The 25844-nt window shown below is 44.4% G+C and overlaps 1 long non-coding RNA gene across 1 annotated transcript in view; it reads left to right on the top strand.

Annotated features, from left to right (window-relative positions):
• The first annotated feature begins 1614 nt into the window (after positions 1–1614).
• Positions 1615–25844, top strand: part of LOC118356190 — an 87835-nt gene continuing 63605 nt past the window's right edge. Inside the window, exons 1-2 of the long non-coding RNA XR_004819519.1 lie at positions 1615–1728; positions 25599–25695. This is a non-coding gene — a long non-coding RNA (uncharacterized LOC118356190). The remainder of the gene's footprint in view (positions 1729–25598; positions 25696–25844) is intronic.

Raw genomic sequence — 25844 nt, 5'->3', positions numbered from 1 at the left:
ATCTCATTCCTTTTGATGGCTGCATAATATTCCATTGTGTATATACACCACATCTTCTTTATCCATTCATCTGTCGATGGACATCTTGGCTCTTTCCACCGTTTGGCTATTGTGGACATTGCTGCTATAAACATCGGGGTGCACGTATCCCTTTGGATCCCTACCTTTGTATCTTTGGGGTAAATACCCAGTAGTGCAATTGCTAGATCGTAGGGTAGCTCTAATTTCAACTGTTTGAGGAACCTCCATACTGTTTTCCAGAGGGGCTGCACCAGCTCGCGTTCCCACCAACAGTGGAGGAGGGTTCCCCTTTCTCCACATCCCCGCCAACATCTGTCGTTCCCTGACTTGTTAATTTTAGCCATTCTGACTGGTGTGAGGTGGTATCTCATTGAGGTTTGCAAATATTTATTTTGTATCCTATAAGAGATGCTCCTCGAGGAATGTGAGGATGGCATCACCTTCCCCAGAGTCCTAACAGCCATGCAGAAGCACCAATCCTCATGGTTCGGGATATTTACTCCCTAAGCAGTGCATGGCAAGCCTGACTTGTTCCTTTATGAAAATGTACCATTCACTTAAAGAAAGTGAAATTCTTGTGCAAATCTCTGCCAATAGAAGGTGTCACCCAAAAAAGACAGTGTCAAAGTAAATGTTTCTAACCGAACAATACTGGTCAGTAAAACTTACCTGCCCATGTCCCCTAGACCCCTGATCTTTGCCAAGAGATGGGATTTCCTTTTGTTTAATCAAGTAAACAAGCCCACGCTATTGAATGAACCAGTCAGTGTTCTGTGTCTGTGAGTGAGAAACATCTTGGGTAAAATGTCCAAATCTAATGACTCATAGGTATTTAATGTATGATTGCTGAATTATCACTGTTTTCCGAAATTTAAAGAATAATGGCGGCTATTGCCAACAGGTTTCGGGTTCTGTAACAAAGCAGTGGGGGAGATATTTGGGGGCATTTCGGACTTTGTTTTACCATGATTCTTATTAGGGCCAAGTCTCCGTTAATTCTACCTCCAACAGTCAAATGCTATCTAAAATCAATGTTAACTTTAGGTTCTTTGGGTTCTTGTTTTTGGCATAAGCAGCCAGAAGAAACCCTTGGAAAATTGTGTTTTGAAATGTTTCTTGTCTAATTGTGCTTTTGTACACACAGTTGGACAAAATGTCTGGTTCCCTTAGGGAAAGACCCATTCACATAAACAAAGATAGTCACGCTGCTTTTTTCATTTTTGCCTTTATTTCCTTCTTTCATGCATCTGTGTAGTGACTCATGGAGCACAACACTTACTGGATGCCGGAGAGTACAAAATGAGAGAAACATAGTATCTGTCCTCAGGAAGTGCATATTTGGCTGGGTGAGACAGATGGATAAATAAATAATTACTAAAATACGTGATGGAGAAACGTATTTGAGGGGAAAAAAGACGATTCCGAGAAAATGAGGCATGGACCCAAGCGAGGGGGGACAGACCGGTGAGGGCAGTGGTGTTGCTCAGATGAGCCAGGCAAAGACTGGGAAGAGGAGGAAGGAACAGAGAATGCTCTCCTGGGGACTGAGCTCCTATCTGGAGACCCTCGGTTTTCTATCTGATGTGGGCCAGAGAGAATCTATGGGAGAAGGAAGGGGAGGACCACCGCGGAACCTGGAGGTCGATGTAACGTCCAAGCTTGAGAGAGAGACGGAAGTGTTTGGTGGAGGGCCAAACCCCTAGTCAGGTAATAAACGGGTCAGGGATTGGGGTTGAGTGTCCAGAGATAGGAAGACAGAATTAAAATGCCTTCTCCTTTTTTTTTTTTTAATCTTGATTGTTAATGATGAGCTGGGATGAGAATGGCTTTTATCCTTTCATTACAGCAGTTGGTGGATCGAGTATTCAATTGTGGATTTTTTTTTTTTTAAGCTCAAGTCAATTATGTGGTTATCTGGCTACATTTGAAATTTTGGAGGATTGAAATTTGCCATTTTCTTCCATTTAGTGTCCCAACTCCCTCCCCCAAGAGGGCACTCTGAATCACCCACACAGTCTAAGATAGCAGTGGTAGGAACGTTCTCATGGACTCTGCATGTGCAAATACAGGGTATAGTGAAATGTATCTTTTAGGGTTACCTTGTCTGTCAGTTTATACCCTAGAGCAGAGATGAAAAGAGGTTTCAGGTACCAACTCTGACCTGTAGACTAGCAGGCTTTCCAGAAAGCTCCACTGTGCAGGCTTCTCAGGCTGTATCCAGACCTAGCAAAGATGAATGCCCTGATTGAGAAGCTGTGCATGTTGATTATGGACCCTGACACCACCTCTAGCTTTGCCCCAAGGTAGTTGTATGACCTTGAACAAGTAATTTCACCTTCCTGGGCCCCAGTTTCATCACATCTCAAAAATGGAAGCTGAGTTATTCTCCGTCCCAGGCTGACATTCAGATTTTAAGATGCAGAGAGTACTTTTTGCTATGGAAGATGCAGAGAGTACTTTTTCTATTACAGATTCATTTCTGAGTTACATCTTGTACAGTCCAGTAAAAAAAAAGGGGGGGGGGACCCTGGATATACCATTTTAAGAAGAAGTAACTCACTTAAGCCTTAAGCTGATAGTACATTCTATTTTGATAAAGTGGCATTAATAATTTGACAGTAATACCCAGTTCATTGTGACCATGTTTGGGCTTTTAAGGTCTGATTGGGGGTTGTAGCTGGCCCAGGACCTTAGCTGCCACTTAGCCAGGCTTCTCCTCCTTCTCCTCTTTCCTTATATGTCATTTCTTCTGGCTCTAATCCTTTGTTTGCTCTACTTAACCACCACGTCCCCCGGAGTCACGAGGGGGCTGGAGCCCTGCCTTGCTGGAGGTCAAGGTCTAATTCTTATCATTTGGGTTTGGTGGTAGATAGAACTGTTGGAAGGTGGGTAGTTCGATGAGGCAAAAGGTTACAAAGACATGTTTAGATGGAGTTCTCAAGGCAGTGTCTGAGATTGGCACCGGCCGGGTCCCAGGAAATGAGCCAGGTTTGGAGAAGTCTGAAGGAAATACATGGGTTACCACCAGCAGCACCCCTGGAAGTATCTTCTCCAAATGGGGCCTCCCACAAAGTGTACTTGAGGGCCCTTCCTGTAGGCTTGTTTCTCCGGGCTGCCTCTATTTCTTCGGGTTCCAGAGAGCAGCGGCGAGCAGCCTGGTGGTCCTCAACCCCTCTGAACAGTAGACTCTTTAGGGAAGCTTTTGAAAAATACTGATGCCCAGTCCCTACTCTCAGGTTCTGGATTAATCGGTCCAGGGGAAAATTGCGAACTCATTTATGGGTATATTTGAAACTCCTTGGGTGATGCAAATGTACAACTAAGGGTGAGACTCACTCCTCTAGGACCTCAACCTTACGTACGTACTTTAAAAGCTGTGCACGAAAGAAAGCCTGGTCTGCATCCCAGTGTATACACTGGCGGCCCATGGTCAGAATTTGGACTGCAGATGTATTTTGTTTGGCCAACACAGTGTTAAAACAGAAAGCAAGCAAGCAAATAAACCAAAGGCCCTGAATTTGAATGCCTTTTCAGGAGGCCTGATGCTCAGCAGGGCTTTATGATTTTTGTTACCTGCATGACTTTTGTAGGTATTTGGTTAGACAGCTTCTGGTCTGCTGAGGCCAGTATATACACAGCCGGTTGTTTCCCTCTCATACTGAAGGAGAGTAGTGGGAATGATGGTGGTGGGGTGGGGAGTGAAGAGGGTGTGTAGGGGTGAGGAGGTTGTGGAGGAGGGGGAGGGTGGCAAGAAGATAATCAGAAACTTGCAGACAATCTACCTACAAATTTTGACTCCCACTTCCCCTGAGGTCCTATCTTATTGCCATATTTTTGTGACTAGAGTTGGGCTCCAGCCCCAACTACATGACAGGCTACCACCAAGGAGAAGGAGTTCTCGTAGAATGGATCGATTTTAAGGACATTCATAGGGCCAGGGTGCTGGGGGATGATGGAAGGGAGAAGCTCACTCCATTGAACCCTGGTTGGTACACCGAGTTGGGTCTGAGCAAGGCTTTCAAAAATGTCATTGCTTCTGGCTTCCTCCAGCAGCCTTTGTGGGCAATGAGAAATAGTCCCCAAGGTCCAGTGCAGGGACTTTGCTTCCTTGCAAAAAATCAGAAGGTGTGGGTGGACTCCAGCGCGGCTGGTTTTCCTACCCGCTGCGGTATTGCTTCCTTGCAAAAAATCAGAAGGTGTGGGTGGACTCCAGCACGGGTGGTTTTCCTACCCACTGCCTTATTTCTCAACATGTATAAAATCTCTTTCTGGAAAACTACTAACACCCTGTATCACAAACTCTCAGTACAGAGAATGGTACTAATTCATTTTTAACCCTTCGTTTCCACCACAGATGCTTGCTTTCATTTTCCTGGGAGCAGGGGTTCCGTGGTGTAGCCCGCCGCCCCTGCTCGAGCGGTGCCCTCCTGGGTGAAGAGCAGTGACGGCGTGGGAGGCAATGAGTGGTTGATGGGCCCCGGGTCATTTTCAGTTCTATTCTTTATACTTACAGGTGGGGCCACAAAATATCAAAAGTCCCTTGGCAATAACACATTACCACTAGTGGTTAAAGCTCAGGAGTAATAATAACGTGGATTGGCTGTCCATTTTCAAACTGCAAAAGCCAGCTCAAGTTTGTGGTCAGCACTTCTATCTCTGCTTCCTTTAAAGGGTGTTACAAGAGTGAGCTCAGTTCTTGTCTTAATCTTGTAAATGGGTACGCACCTGTCCACGTTGAAAGAACGCATGACACAGACACCTCCTGTTCAAATATGGTGGAAAGCAAATGGCCTGGGTTTCCTGCTGGACCTTCAGGCACCGTGGCACCTCATGCTTCCCGAGCCCCTATCCTGTACCCTCAGCTATTGGGAACTTAGCTGAGACTCAGGATGTACTATTTTCTGTTTTCTTGTTTGTTTTAAGGCTCTGAAACACAGAAGACTTGAGTAACAAGGGACTTATTTGGGGGATGGTAGCTATAGCAATATATGCCCGGTCTTCTGGACTAGATGACACAGGAGCCATATGTCCCCTCCCTCCAAGTCACATATTCCTGCCACCGTACCACCGTGTTGGGGGTCCTTCAACAGGGACATAAGAAAGAAGAGCATCTTTATTTGAACATAACTACCTCACTATAGGCAAACATTAAATTTCTACTAAATAACTTGAGACATTTCAACTACAATAAAGATCATGAATGGGGAATCATTTTGGTTTTAATCTTTATTTCTTCCTGTGGGAGAGCACGTCATGATGTCTCTCGCTGTTCATGAGCAGCGAGGACAGAGCCGCCCTATTATTTTGGGTTTGGGGGTTTTCCTATGTCCATCTGTTCTCTTCCTCATCATGCAAGAGATTTATTGCCATCAAAATTATCTCATAAAATTATTGCCATAAAGATTATTTTTATTACTGCTGCTGATGTGCCTGTTCCTCACAGATATTTGTATTGATCTTTCTCTCTCCATGGTGTACTGACATCACCGTTTCATGCTGCCCTTTGTATGGACTTCCATGGCCCTGTTTTCTCTTTGGTCATCTGCTTAATTAGCGATGGGCCCCGGGTCATCTTAGACCCCATCCTGTCCGTTTGTATGCTAGGTTCATGATCTCACTGGTCACACCTTTTTCTCGTCCCACTTGCCATGCACTGGTTATTCCAGTACTTTCTGACCCTGGCACGGGACTCTGTCCTGCTGTCTCAGTCGTGAGAAGGTCTGTTGCCCTAACCCCACTGTCCTGGATAAAGTTAAATAGCTCTTTCCCTGAGCGATATTTCTTTACAAAATCTAATCCACAGAACACTAGGTAATTGAAATGTGAATACATATAATTAAAAAATGATGCTCTGTGTGTCTGTACAGAGGGACTTTTGGGGGCCTTCACTCATTCACTGATTGACTTATTTGCTACATATTTAATGAGAACTCTAGGGGACACCACTGATACCCTTCTCTCATCCCCACACATCCTTGGCTCTGTGTGCCATCCCCCCGCCTTTGTGTGCTTTGCTGCCTGTTGTTCCCAGTGTTGCCCTTCCTCTGAGCTTTGACCATGACCATTTTGACAGCTTTGACCATGCTGACATTACCTTGCCCATCTAGAGCGCTGAAATGCCTGGCAGTTTATTACCCACCATCCCCTCTCTGACCTCTGCTACCCAGGGACTTACTGGGCTGTGGGAGGGAAGATTGAACATACCAACTTCCTTGCCTCAAGAAGAAACAAACTCTGTGGAGCAGTTGATGCTCCCGTGATCCCCCAGTGGACCCAGTGGAGACTGGGACTTTCTCTGGGCATGGCTTCTTTTTCTGTTCCCTCTGGCCTCCATACTCTCTTGGCAGTTTCTCCCAGGAATTGGTTCTTAATAAATCGCCGGCATTTACATTTTTGTTTCAAGGTCTGCTTCTAAGAAAACCCCATCTAAGACACGTGTGTGTGTGTGTGTGCGTGCGCGCGCATGTGCACACGCACACGCTAGGCACTATGATTAATTTCTAGTGGAAAAGGGAAGAGTGGGGGTCAGGATGAGCTAATAAGCTTTTCAGTGCTTATGGTGTGTCATTGTAAAAAATGATTTGAATATAGGAAGCCAGTTTTATGGATCGCCTGATGACAACTCATGGAACAATGGTGGCTTGTGGGATGTGGTTTGAGAAACACTAGAGTAAATAAGACTGCTCTAGCTAGCATCCACGACCTTCATCTTGAATCGCTGGTCTTAGAGCCTTTCCAAGTATGACGCCCACGCTTCTCACCTTGTTATTTGTAGCCTAGATTATAGACCCACCTTGCCTCTCCTCACGGTGGTCTTTGCTCCCACTTGGACTCTGGTTCCCATTCTCCTCCAGGTGTGCTGCTCTAGGTAATATCTGTGTACTTCCCTTTTTCACCATTTGGGAAACCTTTTCCTGTGAAACCACCACCCTGAGCAGCTTCCAGACCTCCCCACCAGCAGGGGGCAGTGTTTCACATCCAGGGAGCAGGATCCAGGCACCCTCCCAAAAACGCAAAAATGAAACCAGGGCTGCTTCCAAAGCTCCCACCTCGTGTGATCAGCTGCCCACCCCAAGAAAAGTCCTGTAACTTTCTTCTAACTCTTTCCTCCCCACTGGGTACGGATTACAAGGTGCTAAAAGGCATGCAGGTGTTGAGAGAGATTAGATATTTTGCAAAGAGGGGAATAGTTCAGGTGTTTGGAAACCATTTAATTGCTGGCATAAAGCAGAATTTTAACAAGCTATGTTACCTCATTTCTGATTACACAGCAGATGGGAAAGAAGATGCGTGAGCCGTGGTGTTAGGGATGGGCAGCGAAATAGTGAGCCAACAGGTTTAATGGGAATAGAAAGAACTCAGGAAAGATGCAGGATGCAGGCACAACCACCAGCTCTGTCGTGGAGAAAAAGTAGAACTGTACTCAGATCTCAGCCACTGCCCGGCACTTTATTGCTCTTATTTGTGGGCACGGAGCTGATTTTTACAGGGAAAAAATCAGAGTCCCAGAGAAAATGGTTAATGTAGGTCATTGTACTCTGTTTAAGAAGGCAGCAAAGAGTGTAATGCACTTTTTTAAAAGGTTTGTATTCCTGGTTAAATAGTAATAGTTAACATTTGCTAACTAGTATGATCGCAGGGCTATGCTAATATAATTTTCATATTCTCCTTTAATTGTCAAAATAACTCTACAAAGTCGGAACTGTGATCCTCCTCATTTTACAGGAGAGGAAAGTAAGATTTGAAAGGTTAAGCCTGGTGTCGGTCTGCCATACAGTTGGCATGTGGCACAACCAGCCCTGGGACCGGGTCTGTCTGATCAGAGCCCACATCTGTAATCACTGTCTTCTGTCTGCAGAACCTCACAAATGGGTTAGTGGCTCAGGGGTACCACCATCAGCTCTGTGGAGCATTCCCTCTATCCACAGACCACGTCTGAAAACGGGGCAACATTGTGTTTCTTAAAATCAGCTAGTTTCAAAATAATGTTCCTAAGTAACAGGATAAATAGAACAATAACAAAAGGTACATCAAAAAGATCTACAATTCAATCATCCCAAAAGAATGAAATAATTCGATTATGCGCATAAGCGATCTCTGGGGGGGGGGGCATAAACCCCACAAACTCAGGCGCGCCTGACTTAGTTTTTATCAGTCCTTCGGATCGCGTGTGTCTTTGCCAGTCTTCTAGATACTTCCCCGCAGCCTCAGTCTCTGCCTCCTGCCCTCCACAAGAGAGCGCTGGGTTTCCCAGGACAGGTCACACACAACCAGCTCCCGGGAATGACACGATTCGACACAACATGACCACTAGAGGGAAGCAAGGAGGCCCCTATGCTTCATTTTTCTGGAGGATTCAAATCTGTTTATAAAGCCATCATTTTAAAGATGCTTTCATCCAAGTGACATACTTTATCGTGCGTGGTTGGTGCCAAAGAAAACTGTGCTCTGCAGACCATCAGGACACATCATTTCCATCTCACTAGGCCTAGTCTGATAGCAGCAGGTAACTTTGCTGGAGGCCCCAGGTATAGCTTACCTGATAGAAAAGGCACTTTCTTCTGCTTGGTCCATTCATAACATTTTGCAGGATATATTAAATCCATTAAAGTTTGCCCCAGTTCAGAAACTCATGTTGATCACCAACAACTGCAAAATATCTGATACTTTTCATTTCTTTTTTTTTTCATGTTTTATTTATTTATTCATGAGAGTCAGAGAGAGAGGCAGAGGCAGAGGGAGAAGCAGGCTCCCTGCCGAGCAGGGAGCCCGATGCGGGGCTCGATCCCAGGACCCTGGGATCATGACCTGAGCCGAAGGCAGACGCTTAACCATCTGAGCCACCCAGGTGCCCCAATACTTCTCATTTCTGTTTCGAGGGAGTTGTGTTAACCCGGAGTAGAGGCAAAAGGAGGGGTCAAGTATGGACAGAAGTCGCCCACATGCTCCCCAGATGAGTCACCTGTGTTCTGAAGGAACTGTACTGACTAATAGCACCACCTAAAGACTCTTTTGGGAAGACTGCAGAATGTTCCATTAGGGTGTGCTTTGAAAAGAGCTCTGTACTTATAATGACAATAATGATTACTCTGGGATTTACTTTTCAAGTACCCTCTTTGTACATGTGGCTAAGAACACATCGCTTGAATGGATACACTTAAGGTTTTTATACAAATAGCAGTGGGGGATTGGAGAAGGTTCAAGATGTTCTTCAACATGGAATAATAAACAGCCATTTTAAATGATGCCCAGGAGTATATGTATTGATAGGGAAAGATAGTCACAATATATTAGGTTTTCTCAAGTAGGATCTAAATCAGTATGGGTCCATTTATGTAATATGTCGTTATATACATACATTGAAAAAGTCTGGATGATGTATTGATCATCGCTGTACGGTTGATTTAGAAGTGATATTTCCTTTATGTTTTTCCTCCTTTTTGCTTGTCTGTGTTCACATTTTTCTGCCTGGCCATGTATTATATGTGTCACTTTTTTTAAAGTTTACCAGAATACATTATATCGTTTGTATTTCCAGGGTTTGTCTGATCTTTTTACACAGGATATCCTCATAATATAATTGTCATCCCTCTTAATCATCTACTTCTCATCCTTATCCTAAATCCGCAAGACTGAATTAAGAACTGGCCAGGCGGAATGGCTGCTCTCTCGTACTGTTATACTCGCTCTCTCTTGCTTCCAGAATGTGATCCTGTGCCTCTGAAATATCCCTGCTCAAGACTCTGGCTCCTCAACACCACCCCAGTCACCTTGCCTTTCCTGTCTTCCTGTACTTCCCAAGCTCTCTTCGTAGACTTCACTCTTTCCAGTTTCTCCTTTTCCCTGATGTGGGGGGCGGGGAGGGCAGGCCTTTGTCTCGTGTACCCCACGACCTGCTCTTCCTTCTCCTTCTGGTCTCATCTGTCAAAATCATCTTGGTGCTTCCATGCCCCTTTCAAGTGCCTCTTCCCTCAGAGCTGGGAGCTCTCCCATGTTTGGGGCGATGGGGGGATGGTGAAGCCGGGTGGTACGCTTGTGGTCCCCTGCTTTCCCCGGGATGCCAGGGTCCTTCTCATGAACCGTAACCATGTCTGCAAGCCACCACCAACCCCCACCACACTGCACTCATACCACGGGCATTTATAAGGTAAAGTGACCTATTTTGACCAAAGACAGACACAACAAACAAAAGTTAGACTCAACATGTTCCATCACAATTCCAAGATGGTTGAGGGGCGCCTGGGTGGCTCAGTCATTAAGCGTCTGCCTTCGGCTCAGGTCATGATCCCAGGGTCCTGGGATCGAGCCCCGCGTCGGGCTCCCTGCTCCGCAGGGAGCCTGCTTCTCCTTCTACCAGTCCCACTGTCTGTGTTCCCTCTCTCGCTGTGTCTCTGTCAAATAAATAAAATCTTAAAAACAATTCCAAGATGGTGGAGGAGTGAGAACCTTAATAGTATATCCGAGCATACCTTTCCTTCTAGAATCATAGGCAAGGCTTACCCAGAAATGGCTCTTGGCTCCTGACACCACTGCTGATGTAGGACAGCAGGACAAGGTGTTCTGGACCATGACCCCTGCCTGGAGCCCCCTAACTTAATTCCATTCCAACTCCTATCCATCCTTCAAGGCCAGCTAAGGTGTCCCTCCCCTGGGGGTTCTTCTGGACCATTCGCACCCCCAGAGCGCCCACGTCACAGCACTGTTTCTCACTAGTGTTCGTGTAGTCCCGGGCACACTGTGTGAGTAAGCACACAGGCTTAACAGTCAGGCTGCTGGGTCCCGGGGGGGCCTTGGCCACCTGCAGGCTCCATGACTCTGAGCCATGTACTTGACAGCAGCTTCCTCAATCTCTTCATCTGCAAAATGGGAGCAATCCGTCATGCCTAGCTCATTGGGTAGTTGTGAGTATTAAATGAATTAGTTCCTGTCACATAGAGCTTTACAGATGTTCATTTTTCTCTGGATAATGCGTATTTTTCAATTTCGTCTATTGTAATTTAGCTTTCTATAGTCGACATCTTTTTGACGGGATTACTTTAGGTGCTTTGGTTGAGCTATCTGTCTCCTGTGCCTTTTCTTAATCTTTGTAGCACCCAGCCGGTAAGGTACACAGAGTCGAGGGTTAGTAATTACTTACTGCTTGACATAGGTTACAGATTGGCAAGAGCAGGGTCTTGTGGTCAGCAAAATAGATTATACCAATCTGCAAGACGTGGGTCAGTGTGCCTCACTTTCAAAGGCATCCTGTTTCAGATATACTTGGCCACAAAACGAACTATCCTAAAACATGGTGGCCTAAAAATAATGACTCATTATTTCTCAGGGTTCTGTGGTTTGACTAGGGAGTTCTGTTGGTCTACAGAATTCATCTGGAGGGTCAGTGGGGCTTGAAGGTCCAAGATGGCCTCATTCACGCCTACCAGTTGGTGCTGGCTGTTGGCTAAGCTTCTTGGTTCTTCAACACGTGACTTTGCACCCTCTAGTAGGTCAGACAGAGCTTCCGCACAGCAGGCCGGGGGCCTCGGGAATCTAAGAGTGTTACAGTCAAAGCTCTGTCACAAAGTCTAGGCTCTGCAACTCCCATTGTCACTTTCACCGTATACTGTAGATCAGAGCAAGTCACAAGACCAGTCCAGATCCGAGGAGTGGAGAAATAGCCTCCGTCCTTTGACGGGGGGAGTGGCAGAGCCATATTGCCAAAGAGGTGCAGACACAGGGAGGCCTGATCCACTGGGGGCCAGTACGCTGACCGTCAGCCACACTACATCCGTAGTAAGAGGTTTGGTGAACTCGTGAGGTAACAGTCTCGATAACCCTTCTCCGTTGTGTTTTACAGCCCAACAAAGGTATTCGCAACCATTTGCTGTTTTGACATTCCCAGCAATGCAAAATTCTTCTGAGGCAGGAAGGAGAGGAATTGCTATCCTTATAGCATAGACTAGAAAGCCGCAGTTATACAGCTTCCCCTGACTCACAACCAGCTATTAACAGAATTGCACTATTAGAACTGTTGCCTCATCTTATTATGAAATATTTGTCCCACAAAAAGCGCAGAGAATAATAGAAACACCAACGCATAGGACTACTACCTAGTTTGAAGACTGGAATGTCAGACATTCCTCTGAAGCCCCCTGTGCCTCACAGCCCTGCCCGGTACCCCCCATTTCTCCACAACCATGCTCGGGAATAACGGCCATCTTGAATTTGGTGTGTACCATTCCTGTGCGTACTTCTCCCATTTTATAAATACACTTTTATTCAGAAATAGTATTACCATTTTTCATTGTTTCTAAGGCACACTTTTCCCCCGCATTTTAATATCTCTGAAATCAGGATGCTTTTATAATTAATGACGTCTTACAACAGCTGTCGGCTGGGTGGCAGCTGTGACAGGGCCAGACTGCCAGCCCATCCTCCAACATCAAAGGTGTCAGGGAAATGCTTGCGGAAAATTGCAGGGACGACAGAAGGACACTTGGCTTACCCTTAGGAACAAAACGGTTGCAAGGAGAGGGTGGGGGAGGTGGCAAATCAGAAATGTTTAGCGATGTTCCGAGAGCAGGAATCTAAAGGTTAGCTATACCTAGTTGCAAAAATAGTTTAAGAGCTCAGTGCCAATGATGGGTAGTTTTTTTATGGGTTGTTCTCAGAAATGTTAGATCACCAGTCCTCTGGCTGGATGCAGGATGGGGAAAACAGACATGAGTAACTTTGAGTCAAAACACTGAGAAGAGAGTTTAAATGTGGAAATTAAATGAGGAATTCTTTAACTGATTTATTCCACTTACATTTTTCTTTTTGAATGCATACACAAAAATAATATATGGTAAAAAAAAAAAAAACCTCTACTCAGTTAGAGGGTATCAAATTATGAGACAAGAAAGTATTTTTCAGAGTTTAATTTTCAGCATTTTTTGTCTGGTGCACAAAATAATGGCATATCTTATCAACTTTATGTACAGGGTGTCCAGTTGCACCTGTATTTCTGCTAACCATGGTTGTTTGCTCAATATGATGCTTCTGAAATTTTTTAATCTGATAAACGTAGCCCCTGTTCATTCATCTTAACTGCTATATAAGATTCTCTTGTATAAATATGGCACATTCTGTGTATCCATTTTACCCATTCTCCTATTGATGAGCAATTTAGATTGCATCCACTTTATTTCAAAGAATACAGTTATGAGCATCTTGTTCATACCCTCTTGTGAACAGCATTTCTGGATCTCAGGGCACACACATCTTCCACTCACTCTACTAGACATTCCAAATGGAATTGGCGTTGGTCTCCAAAGGCATCTGTCTGATTCCCATCCTCACTAGTAGCGTGTGAGAGGTCCCAGTGCAAGAAAGCCTTAAGTGGGTTCCCGTTCTCCTCTCTGAATCCCTCCAACTCACTTCCCTACATAGTCCAGGTGACCCCTAAAACACCGAGCGGATCAAGTCACAACTCCACTCAAAACCCTCCAGTGGCTTTCTGTTGTGTTCCTGACAAGATCACATGGCTTACCTGATGGCCTTAACTTAGCCCTACAGCTTGAACAGGGAGCCCAATGCATGACTTGATCCTAGGCCCCTGGGATCATGACCTGAGCCAAAGGCTTAACTGACTGAGCCACCCAGGCACCCCAAGATTTCATTCTTTTTAATTGCCAAGTAAGATTCCTTTGTACCTATATACCACATCTTCTTTATCCATGCATCAGTCGTTGGACATTTGGGCTCTTTCCATAGTTTGGCTATTGTTGATAGTGCTGCTATAAACACTGGGGTACAAATAGCCCTTCGAGTCAGCTTTTTTGTATGCTTTGGATAAATACCTAGGGGTGTAGTTGCTGGGGATCCTTTCAGTTCCTAACACGAGACATGCCTCTTCTCTCCCCCCAACCTCTGCACATGCCGTTTCCTCTCTGGAATGCTCTCCCCAATAAACCGCACCTGCCCCACCCAACTCCCAGTTTTGCTAATTCTACTCATCCTTCATGTCTAAACTTACCCATCGCTTTCTCCTCAGAGCCATTGGTCATCCCCACCTCCAGCCCCCTGGATGCCTCTCCAGTATATACTGTAGCATATTTTATAGCAACTTCCCCCATGTGACATCACGTGCTGAAATCACCTCTTTGCTTATTTTGACCTCCCACTAGATTTTAAGCCCCCCAAATTGGTGATGGAGGGGGCAGTGTCTATCTTGTTCACTATCTTCTCACCCAATAGATAGTTTATGTGGTGTTCAAGGAATACTGTATCTGTTGTATAAACGAGAGCATAATCAAGTCAGCCCTTGAACCCAAATTATTTGACTGCTGGTTGCTTGCACAGCCTACTACAGGTGCCCATGCCATCCTGGACTACTCTTCTTCCTAAATCTACCAATTACTAGCAGAGGGCCAGGTGGGTTGCCCAAGCCACCATGAGGAGGAAATCCCGGAGAAGAAATGGAATTTCGGTGTCAAATTACAGAAACTCCTTTAGGTTCATTGCAGCTGGCAGTCTTCCAGGCAGGCTCTTGAGTCTAGGCATGCGTGTGTGCGGGATAAATCCGTGCTGCGCAACAGGGGAGAGAAGGAGGAAGTCCCCTGGGACAGTCCTGTTTTCAGCCACCTAGGACGCACAGCTTGGGTAAGGCACATCTGGAGATGTTTGAGAAGCAACTAGACATTCTAGAAATAGAATGGAAACAGAATGGAAAAGGTTGAAGTTAACATAGAGATATTAAAAATCGTCTGGGATTATTTTGAAAGAACATGCTCTAGTTTTTCAGTATGTTTTCTAAGACAAGAAATGAATCTGGCAGATTCTGACAGCCCTGTGCTGCATCTCAAGAAAAAGGCAAAAAACATTTAGTGTTTAGAATGTCTATACTGACTGTGGATTTTTGGCAGAATAACACAATCCTGAACTTAGGAACCCATTATCTTCTGGGTTAAACAGCACAGGCTGACATCTCCTAAATCAGTGGCTCTTACACTCTGGGATACATCCGATTAACCAAAAGATCACAAATGGCTGGACCCCACAGTCAAGAGTTTCTGATTCACTCGGTCTGAATGAGGCAAGGAATCGATATTTCTAAAAAGTTGCTAGACTAACAGACAAGAATGAAATCCTGATATTTGCTATAGCCTGGGTGAACCTCAAAAACATTATGATAAGTGAAAGAAGCCAGACACAAACGGCCACTTATGGTATGATTCCATTTACATGAAATACCCAGAATAGGCAAATCCGTAGAGACAGAAAGCAGATTCGTGGTTGCCGGGGGCTGGGGGGAGGGGTCATGAGGAGTGACTCCTTAATGGGTACAGGATTTCCTTTCAGTTGATGAAAATGGTTCACAGCCAGTTAGAGGGGATAGTGGCACAACACCCAACCATGTAACTAAGTGAGAATGAATTGTACAATTTAAGATGGTCACTTGGATGTGATGTGAATTTTAGCTCAATTCTTAAAAGTTCCTAGGTCATGTTAAGACTGCTGGTCCAGGGACCACATTTTGAGAAGCACTGGCTCAAGCTACAGGCACACAGAAGGGAAGAGACTGAAGGAGGGCTGAACTCTGAAGTGAGTGGAAGCTTCTATGCAATCCCCCACGCAGGTCTATGACTGAGAACTCCAGAAGTCTGAAGCAGTTGTTACCTTGAAATCTCTGTTCTCACTTTGGGCTGGGACCCAAAACCGGCAGCGACGCCACATTCCACATTGAAGCCCTGGGCCACCTAAGCGAAGGAGGTAGCTGAAAACCAGGTTTGCCCTTCTTAGCTCATCACTTGCCTCTGGCTTATAAAGAGGGTTTTCTAGGGTGAGGGGATAGTTGTGTAATAGAGAAGAAAAACATTTTGGTGTCATCAGTGGTGGTCTGCGAGGCTGACCTCATGTGTTGGGGAAGGGGTGAGACTCCCTCCCTTTCACTTCCGGTCAACCTTGTCTCCTGACACCGTTTGCCATCCTAAGGCTGTTACTCTTTTCAATGAACTTGAGAAGGTGGACACCATTTCATCCCGATTGCCATGTGTTGAAAGAGGGTTGAACCTGGAGCCAGAAGTACTGGGCTTTGCTCTCAGTTCTGCCTCTCTCTGGTTGACTGCCTTGACCAACTTGTTTACTTTCTCTGTGCATGTTTCCTCATCTGGAAGATGGGACTAAGAATAACCCATTCACAGGGCTCTTGTGACACGCAAACAAGGTAACTTTAAATTATTGTTATGATTTCACACAGTTATGATGTCGATGCACTTTTGTCTTCACTGATCTAATCCCTTCATCTCAAATCCTGTGAGTGATGCCTCCCCTCACCTTCCTGTGGCTACACCTGAAAGATAGTTTTTGCATGGACTACAACATAATGTGGATTTGTGTTTTATTAGAGAGAAATCAATCCTGCTTTAGAAGACAAAAACGAATGGCATGTATAGATACATAGCTTGGTCACCGAGGGGCACAACAGAGTATGTCGAACAGGTAAATGTTGAACATAGGAAAAAATGGAAGGACCAGGAGACATCTAGTAACCATGATAGAATCAGTATTCTTGACACCTTAAATTGACTGCAACAATGATGGTCCTTCTGGCCCCTTATGTTCTGTGCCCAAGAAATCTAGGTGAAGACCATAGCTGCTCATCAGGCTAACAGATAAACTACAGCTTTGGCCGAGTGTACTTGCTCCCGTGTTTCTTCAAAGGAGCAAATGTGTGTTGTTAACTCTAGACCTTTCATCTGCCCATCTCCCTGGCTCAAGCCGTCTACTCTGGTCCATGTACCTATACTATGGAGAGTGGGAAGGATCGGTGGTTGCCAGGAGCTAGGGGCTCTTAGAGGTGGAGGTGGGGGTTGACTACAAAGGGGTGGGGCATTGGCGAATTTGGAAGAAGGGTGGAATTGTTCTGTATCATGACCGTGGTGACAGTTTCATTATTCATTGGCCAAAATTCACAAAATCATAAACGGAAAGGGATGAATTTTATTGCATGTCAATTACGCCTTTATTAAAAAATAAAAATAACTATGATATCCAAGTCCTTCCCCAAAATATTACAGTTTGTTTGTTCTGGGACGGAGCCCAGGGATTGTTTTATAAAAGCTCCCCAAGTGGGGAATATCTGCTTCTGTCCAAGATGGAGTAACAGGGAGTGGGTTTTTTTCTTTGCACCTGAGACAGCTAAAAAAACAGAAAAAATACATGAAACAATAGTTTTCACGTTGTTGGACATCAGGCAACGAAGGACCATGAGCCCTGCAACTGGAGGGTGGTAAGTTGTTTATTATCTTGATTGTGGTGATGGCCTCATGGAGATATAGAGATATAGATATATATAGATCGATCGATCGATCGATCGATCTGTCTATACATATAAACTTACCAAATCGTTCATTTCCCTTGTGTGCACTTTATTGTACATCAGTTATACCTCCATAAAGATTGGGCTTCTTTTCTTTTCTTTTTTTTTAGTTCCCCAGTTGAGTCCAAGAGTATAGGTAGAACTGAGAGTTATCAGCCCAAACATATGACCTTACTTGGCCCTGAGCCTTGTTCCTAATAATTTAACCCCAATGGAACATGGCTAAAGAACATAAAGTATTAAAGTTCATTAGAAGACTTACTTTGTTTAAATGGAACTCACTCTAGAAAATAAGTTTGCACTTGCAGGAATAATATTTTTTGCTAATGATTCTTCTGATAGCTCACCGGGAAGAAGGAGGAACTCGACCTTCCATGAAGAATTTTTAAGATTAGTACAAAACACATTAATAATGACTCCTGGGCAATTTACAGTATGTGTTAAAAGCTTAAAACTGTTGATAACATTCGACTCGGAATTTAAACTAAGGAAATAGGAAGTGGGCTCAGGCGTGCCATTGCTACAGTGTTATAAATAGCAGAACACATGAATGAACTCAGTGTCCAAACAGAGGGAAGCAGTTGCACAGATTATATGGTATGCCAGTCAGGATAGAGTAGGTCTGGCTCAAAGAATGCTGTGGAAGAATTACCTAATGATAAGAAAATGGCTGCCAGATAGGATGCTTTTGGTCACAAGTAGCAACAGATCATGAACCACAAAGCTGTTTATCTTACCATGTGACAAGATGCACCATTTAGGGATGGTTGCAAGGTTGGTGAACTCCGAAGCCTGGCAAGGAGCAACAGTACTGGTTCTGCGAGTCTTTCTTTTCCTGGCTGATCCTCCCAGGCTCGCTCCTTCCCCTCGCCAGCCTGCAAAACGGCTGCCCTGGTTTCCGACACCTCCAGCGTGAGGAGAAGCCTCTTTTTGCAGGTCAGTTTTTTTGGTTTCTGTTTTTAAGACCAAAAGAATGTTTTCCAGAAGCTTCCGACAGACTTCCCTCAGGTTTCTTTGGCCAAAATAATGTCACACGCTTATTCCCCAGCCAATCACTGACAAGACCAGGGGAATTATCTGGAAGGGCTCTCTCCCAGGCTGGAGAAGATCCCAGCCTTCCCTCCGGCGCAAGGCTGGCCTATATCTGGACAAAATCAGGGTTGGCTGGTAAAGCAGAAAGGAGAGAAATGGCTATAAGCTAGGCTAACACAAACAGTGAATGTGATAGAATTCCATTTTTAGAAATAAAAGTGAACGTAGATAGATAGGCCCAGGAAGAAGGAATGAAATGCTATACATTTTTAAATGTTATCTCCACTTGGTGGGATTACAGAGAGTATTTGTTTTTCTTATGTCTGCGTTGCCTTTTGTCCCCTAAATTTTCTGTAATGAATATGTAACGCATTTGAACCACAGGAAAAACCTCAAGAAATGTTATCTTAAAATATTTACAGCCCTCACCAGGGCTTTTTGAAAAGTAAATAGTAAGAGCAGTTACATAAGCTCAAACCCAGGGCATTGAGCTGAGCTTGGAATCTGTACGGTGCAGCCTCCAAGGCTGGGGCCTCCAGCACCCGGGGGCCCCACGGAGATGCCAGCAGGTGTGCCCGAGGGGGCTGCCCCTGCTGCTGGCAAGACTGGGACCAGTCGGTTCTCTGCCCATACCAGAGTGCTGGGCAGCGCAGACCACATTCTAAACGCCAGTCCTCAGAGCCTGGGGGCAGAGGAGTGACTGTAGACCATACTAGAAAACAGGGTCACCCAGGGACCCCTGGCCCCGCCACAAGCCGGAAGATAGGACTGGAAGAAAGGAAACGGAAGGCATGAAGAAGAAGACAAAAAGCAGCAAGGTCACTGTATCCCCAGAGCACACTTGTGGTAACTTGACCCAGAAGCACATACTTGTGGCCACGTCAGACTGGAACAGTATCCAGGTGTACCCTGAGCATCATGTATGGTCACTTCTTGGTCCATACCTGGGACTCAAAGGGATGAAGGAGACCAAGAATGGCCAGAGTTGGCCAATACTGAGAAAAGGCGTTCAACAGCCAAGACGTTCTGTGACAATCCACATGTAGTCACCAAACCTCCGAGCTCCTCTCTCAAACCCAACCAAGCCTGGCCTTCGCATCCAGCCCAATGCTGGGGGAGATGAGCGAGGTGGCCCCAGGGGAAACCAAACCCACCAGCTCTAGACTAACCCAGACCTCAGTTCCTATCGGACGCCAGCTCCTAGTTGTTCACATTTGGGCAAGCTCCTTCACCTCCCTCTGCCTTTTTTTTTTTTTTCCCCAACCTGTAAAATGGGGATAAGGCTGCTTAAGGCATTAAATGAGCGAGCTCATGCAAGGCGTGACAAACGCCAGCTCCGCCTAAGTGATGATGCTGGAAGGGTCGCAGGTGCCACCGCACACCTCCACGGGCTACAAGGAGTCCTCTCCCTCCTCCTCATCGTGGGCTCTGAGCATCGACATTAATCAAGTGCTCTGAGGCCAGGACTCTGGAGTTGTCAGAGTTGCTTTTCTGAATCGAGGTTCTAATGGAGGCAGATCACAGGGGCTCGTTCTGGCCAAAAAATAAATGATTTTTGGAAAATTATATCCGGCTAACTTCACCTGCTCACAGCTGGACCACCTTCCGCCGGGGAAGTGAGCTCTCACTCTGGGGAAAAACAAATTGTGCCCGAGGGGCTGAAGGGAGAATGTCAGTTTAAGGGCACTTCCATCTGGAAGGATTAGGTGGGCCGTGGAAGGATGGGACCAGAAGAGGAAGAAAGAGAAAGCAACCGGAACCAGACACTGGAGTGAGTCCTCTGTCTGGGTGAAGCTGCAACGTTGATTTCTTTCCTTTGGAAACACTGAGTTCTTTGTTGTTCCTGGTGTGTGTGGGGGGCGGGGCGGGGGGCGGTTAGCCCAGCCCAGGGAACAGCTCATAGGAGCTTGAGGTGAGGTGGATAATAAATTCTCGCCAGTGAATATTTCTTTTTTTTTTTTTTAAGATTTTATTTATTTATTTGAGAGAGAGAGAATGAGAGACAGAGAGCACGAGAGGGAAGAGGGTCAGAGGGAGAAGCAGGCTCCCCGCCGAGCAGGGAGCCCGATGAGGGACTCGGTCCCGGGACTCCAGGATCATGACCTGAGCCGAAGGCAGTCGCCCAACCAACTGAGCCACCCAGGCGCCCGCCAGTGAATATTTCTGGACCATCAAAGTGTTTCATTCATTCCACCTAAGACCCCTTAGTCCCACAGTAGACACTGGGGGATCTCTCCAGTGGGGAAAGTAGTTTTGGTTGCCTATCTGGACACTGAATTAGGGTTCAATAGCTATTGTAACTGTCTTGAATTGGGGAGGGGGGAACGTGGGGCAGGTGAAGAGAACTCTCAGAGTCATGTTTGTTTACCCACATTGCATAAACTGGAAGTGGGGCCCCTACAGAGCTCGTCAGGCTGTTAAAAAATGCTCCATGACAAAATGTGGCCAATGTGTCAGAGCCTTTGTACTCCCCGGACTTTTTTTAACCTAAAATGTTTTCACGTGTTTCTGTATTTTATCTAAGAAAAGGAGTGCATTTGTAAAAATAAGGAGTGGTGTTTTCCAGGTTTGCATTTGATTAATAGTGCATTTGAGATTTCAGAGATCATACAGTTAGTGAGTTTAAACACGTGGAGGAACTGAGACTCAGAGGTAAAGGGGCTTATCCTAGGTCACAGAGCTTTCTGGTTTCATGTAAATATTTATGGATTTAGGTGTGTATTTACTAGTCTTTACTAGTTGATAGTGGTAAATAATCCCTTTATTAGAGATGTCATTCGCAAATATCATCTCCCCTGCCTACCCCCCCCCCCAATTGTAACTAATCTTTATTTCAGGGTAATGCATGGCCATATTTTAAGAAGCCTAATAGCACTACTGAATTTACAACTGGAAACAGTGGTCCCCATCTTTGAATGCAGCTCCTCAGAAAGAGCCACCTCCTAATCTGTCAACTGCTACCTCTGGCTTGTGCCTCCATGGTTTTTAAATAATCAGCCAATGCCGAATCTCTCTCTCTCTTTTTTAAGATTTTATTTATTTAGAGAGAGAGAGAGTGCACATGCGCGAGCAGGGGGAAGGGCAGAGGGAGAGAGAGAATCTCAAGCAGACTCCGTGCTGAGTACAGAGCCCCATGTGGGGCTTGAACCCATGACTCTGAGACCATGACGTAAGCAGAAATCAAGACTTGGATGCTAAACCAACTGAGCCACCCAGGTGCCCCAACACCAAAATTTCTTAAGTTACCAACTTAAGGCATAATCTACTGATTTCTTAATTTGCAAGGTGAAGATTTAGTACTTCACTAATCCCCCCTCACCCCTGACCCACCTATATTTGGCAGTTATTTTTAAATTTCTGATTAAATAAAGAATCAGCAAATAAATTATTACAGCCATATAAATAATCTCTCCTACTGAGTCAAGTAATATGTTATGATTTTATTTCCTTTCTGTTTTCAAAATTTTCTTGTTCTTGGAGTTAATAGTAACCTTATATTTTAAAATTTCCTTAGTTATCCAGATACTGTCATTAATTCTTGAACTTGCCAATGGAATATACTTTCCCACCAGCCCTATTTTCCACATACATCAGGTTTCCTTCCAGTTATTGTTCCTGGCTGGGTCTCCCCTGGAACCCCATCTTCCTGCTCCCAGCCAGCTGGGAGCTCCCTAGCATCTGCCCAGACATCAAGCCGGGGCTGCCCTTCACAGGAAATCCTTCTGTCTTGAGTTGGGGTCCCCTGTTTCCTAACCCTATGTATTTTTTCCTGGATGAATAACTTACTCGTTTTGGTGGAGTACTTTCAGAGAAGTGGTGCAGGAGATGTAAAAATTTTTTGTGCAAATGGCTGTATTCTACCCTCAGACTTAGTTGATAGTTTGGCTGGGCATAAGCTTTTCCTTTAGAATTTTCAAGGCATTGCTCCTTTGACATCTGGCTTCCCATGTTCACATTTAGAATATCTGAGGCCACTGTGACTTCTAATTTTTTTCTACGATCTATTTCTAGGGATGTTCTCTTTACCCCTTTACAGGGCAAGATTATGTTGAGCATCCACTAGATATTAGACATTTTGTTAGAAGCTTTACATGCACTCACCTTGTTTAGTCCTCACCAAAGATAAACAAACAAATCTGAAATAGAAATTACTTTATCTCTTTTCTAATAAGGTAAATGAGACTCAGAGAAGGGGAGGGAATTACCCAAAACATGGGGCCTGTCATAGGTTCTCTCATGGAAATTTCTCCTATCATGTCTCTGTCCTGTGTCCTACCTGATTGTCAGTGGGCCCTGCTTCTCACGGTCACTCATGGACCTCGGTTCCTGAGGCTCTAACTAAGCATGTGCTTCCATGATTAATGCAGCAGCAGGAAGGGAAATGACAAATCTCATAAAGGTCTCACAGCTTCTGCCTGGAAGTAACAGGTTTCATTGGCCAAAACCTGTCACATGCTATCCCTTACTTTCAAAGGCAGTGGAAGTATTTCCATGGGAGAATTCCTTCCTGGCATTTTCCCAGAAATGCTTATGTGGTTGTTTTCTGTTTTTGTTTTTGTTTTTTTTCCCCAAATCTCAAGTCCCAGTAATATTTAGCCAAGATTGGGAAAACAGGAAAAAGTTGTGATCCTCCTGCAATATTAAAAATGGAAGAATCAACATAGAAATGTTACTGGTTCAGAGGACTGACTTGTGTCAAGTTAAAAGCAAGACCAAGAAACACTAATGCACAGAATCAAAGGTTAAGGTGACTTTTCCAGGAACCAGGAAAGCGGCACCCTGGAAACCAAGAGCATCTAATGAGTCAGTCTTGCCGGGTAGTATTGTTGTGTTATGTGTGTTCAGGGCCCTGGCTGCTACATGAGTCATTCTTACAAATAAAATAAATTTCCATAAGTTATGCATAGTAGACCTCATACAAGTCCTATGAGTTATGTTGGAAGAAATCAGTTTTGGAAACAAAGTATATCCTTAAATTGGCAATTTCAACACATGCTCCTATTTACTGCTGTTAACTTTGGTAGGAGATCTGACTGTTATGTTACTGGAACACAATCCAGTAACGTTCACTGGTGTTTTCCAGTGTTTGAATGTTCCCTCCAGGCTACAGGTCTTTGTAAACACTTTAATGGAAGAAATGCAAAGAGCAGATGATGTGAATATTGTGGAATACTCTGATGGGAAATTAGAAACTGAACAAAAATCTGAATTAGTAAAAGCAGTATCAATTTCAACAGCAAAATCAAAGCCAGGGCAAGAAGACAAGAAAAATAAGTATTTTTAATTTTTGTCATTAAAAAAAGAAATAAGCTTATAGGAAGCTATAGGTACTCTAAAGCTCAACTCAAAGGTGCTCTTGGATGCACTCCTAACATTTGAACAAATGTCAAGGCAAAAAAGGAAATTGGTCAGGAGTTAATGCCTTGTATGTTTTAAATTTTCATTTTAATAATAATACCTTATAGAAATATTTGTTGCAGCTACATTCCATTTGTATAACAATTTTTATTTGACATTTATCTTGTGTCCCTTTCCCTTCCTTTAATATGTTCTCTTGTCAAATGTCTACATAAGGAAAAGATTATTTTTACGTGTTATTGAAACATATAATCTTACCATAAGAAATTGATTCATAATAATAACAAACCATGCACTTATTATTTTTTAAAAATATTCATTTATTTGAGAGAGAGAGAGCACAAGCAGGGGGAGCAGCAGAGGGGGAGGGAGAAACAGGCTCCTTGCTGAGCAGGGACCCCGACTCAGGACTCCATCCCAGGACCCTGGGATCACATGAGCCGAAGGCAGATGCTTAACTGACTGAGCCACCCAGGTGCCCTATTGTTATTTTTTAGTGAAAACCTCCAGCAGTATGATCCTATTACAGAAAAATGTCTTGATGGTCATTATGGTTACACATTAATTATTAAGTGTCATGAAAAATACAGAATAATTTATGGTTTCAGAATTCCTGGGAATTCTCATTTCTTACTCCCAAATCCCAAAGACTGATGCCTCTCAGGAATTTGGAAGTACTAAGCAGTGGGGGATAGAACTTACCAAGAACCTGAAATGACCATAGTTAGAAATATTTGGTGAATTGTACTAAGTACCACCCAAATGACGGAGGAAGAATCCAAATATTTCTTATTCCAGGACTCATGTTTTGTCCTCTACCTGAAACTTCCTCTATTACCACTGGGTATTAATATTCATTCATTCATTCATTCATCCATCCATCCATCCATTCATCCATCCAACAAGAATTTCCTGGACCCCATGTGTGCAGGAATCATACCGTTCTCGCACAGAGATGTTCAATCAGTATTTGTGTTGACTGCCTGATTACCAGGCACCGAAAGGTGCTCTAGCAGGAAACACTGGTTCTGAAGGAGTGACACATAGGATAGCCCCCTTTTGATGGGGAGTAGAAGGTAAAGTCAAGAGAACAACAGGGCCGTTGGAATGGAAAGTACGGAGGATGGCTGGTGGAGTCCCACTGAGTGCTGTAAGTACTCTTGAGACAAAGGGAGAGAAGGGGGAAAGTCCTGAAGTAAAGCCAGTGGGCTTCTGAGAGAAAGATGAGAGGTTGCCAAGACACGGAGCACACACGGACTTTGACATCTCCTAGTCCTGAATTCAAATCCTAATTCTGCGGTCGTGTCAAATTGCTAAAGTGCTTGGAGGCTTGGTTTTCTCATTTGAAAAATAGGAACAACAATACTTAACCTCAAAGCGTATAATGAGAGTTAAATATACCTATATTTACTTAAAATACATCAGACTCTTGGTGCAGCCTTTGTAAATGCTCAGTGAGAGCCATTTATCATAGTTTATTATCATTTTGCCTGGTCGTCAATATTCTTGAGAATTTTCAAATATTTATGAGTAATGTGCCATATGAAAATTTAGAAAGTTCTTCTGGAAATTTCTTCAATGAATCAAGACTTTTCGCCTCAGGGGAGACTATTTAAAATGTAGTCTGACTTCCTGGAGGAAAAAAAAAAAAAAAAAAAGACCTGAGCTTTCATATTTCCTTTTTCATTCAGTGATGGGAAAGGTTTTTCTTAGCCTGTTTGTCCTGAAACCATGGATACAGCATAAAAATAAAAGAACGTGGCTGCCCTGGGATTTGAGATGCATGTGATACTCAGAAAGCATAAATAAATATATCTGATATGTTTCCAATATCTTTTCTTTCAAGGTAAATGTGGAACCCTTCGCTCCTCCAGCCAGTTGCGGGGTCATGGCGCGCCCTCTGGTGGCCCTTCTATGAGCAAGCTTGAAGGAACTACCCCCTGGTGAGTACTTTTCTCTTCAGCTAAGAAGGCGGATCCACAGTTTGGGGGCTGTTTTCTACAGCCAGGGTTCTGGAAATGGCTAGGTCAAATCTGTTTCCACGATTTTCTAAGGGAATATTGCCTTGTGGATGCACATTGATGAGTTTTAT

This window comes from Zalophus californianus, chromosome 13, assembly GCF_009762305.2.
Source record: "Zalophus californianus isolate mZalCal1 chromosome 13, mZalCal1.pri.v2, whole genome shotgun sequence".
Lineage (NCBI taxonomy): Eukaryota > Metazoa > Chordata > Mammalia > Carnivora > Otariidae > Zalophus > Zalophus californianus.
This window is presented reverse-complemented; position numbering and strand designations above follow the sequence as displayed.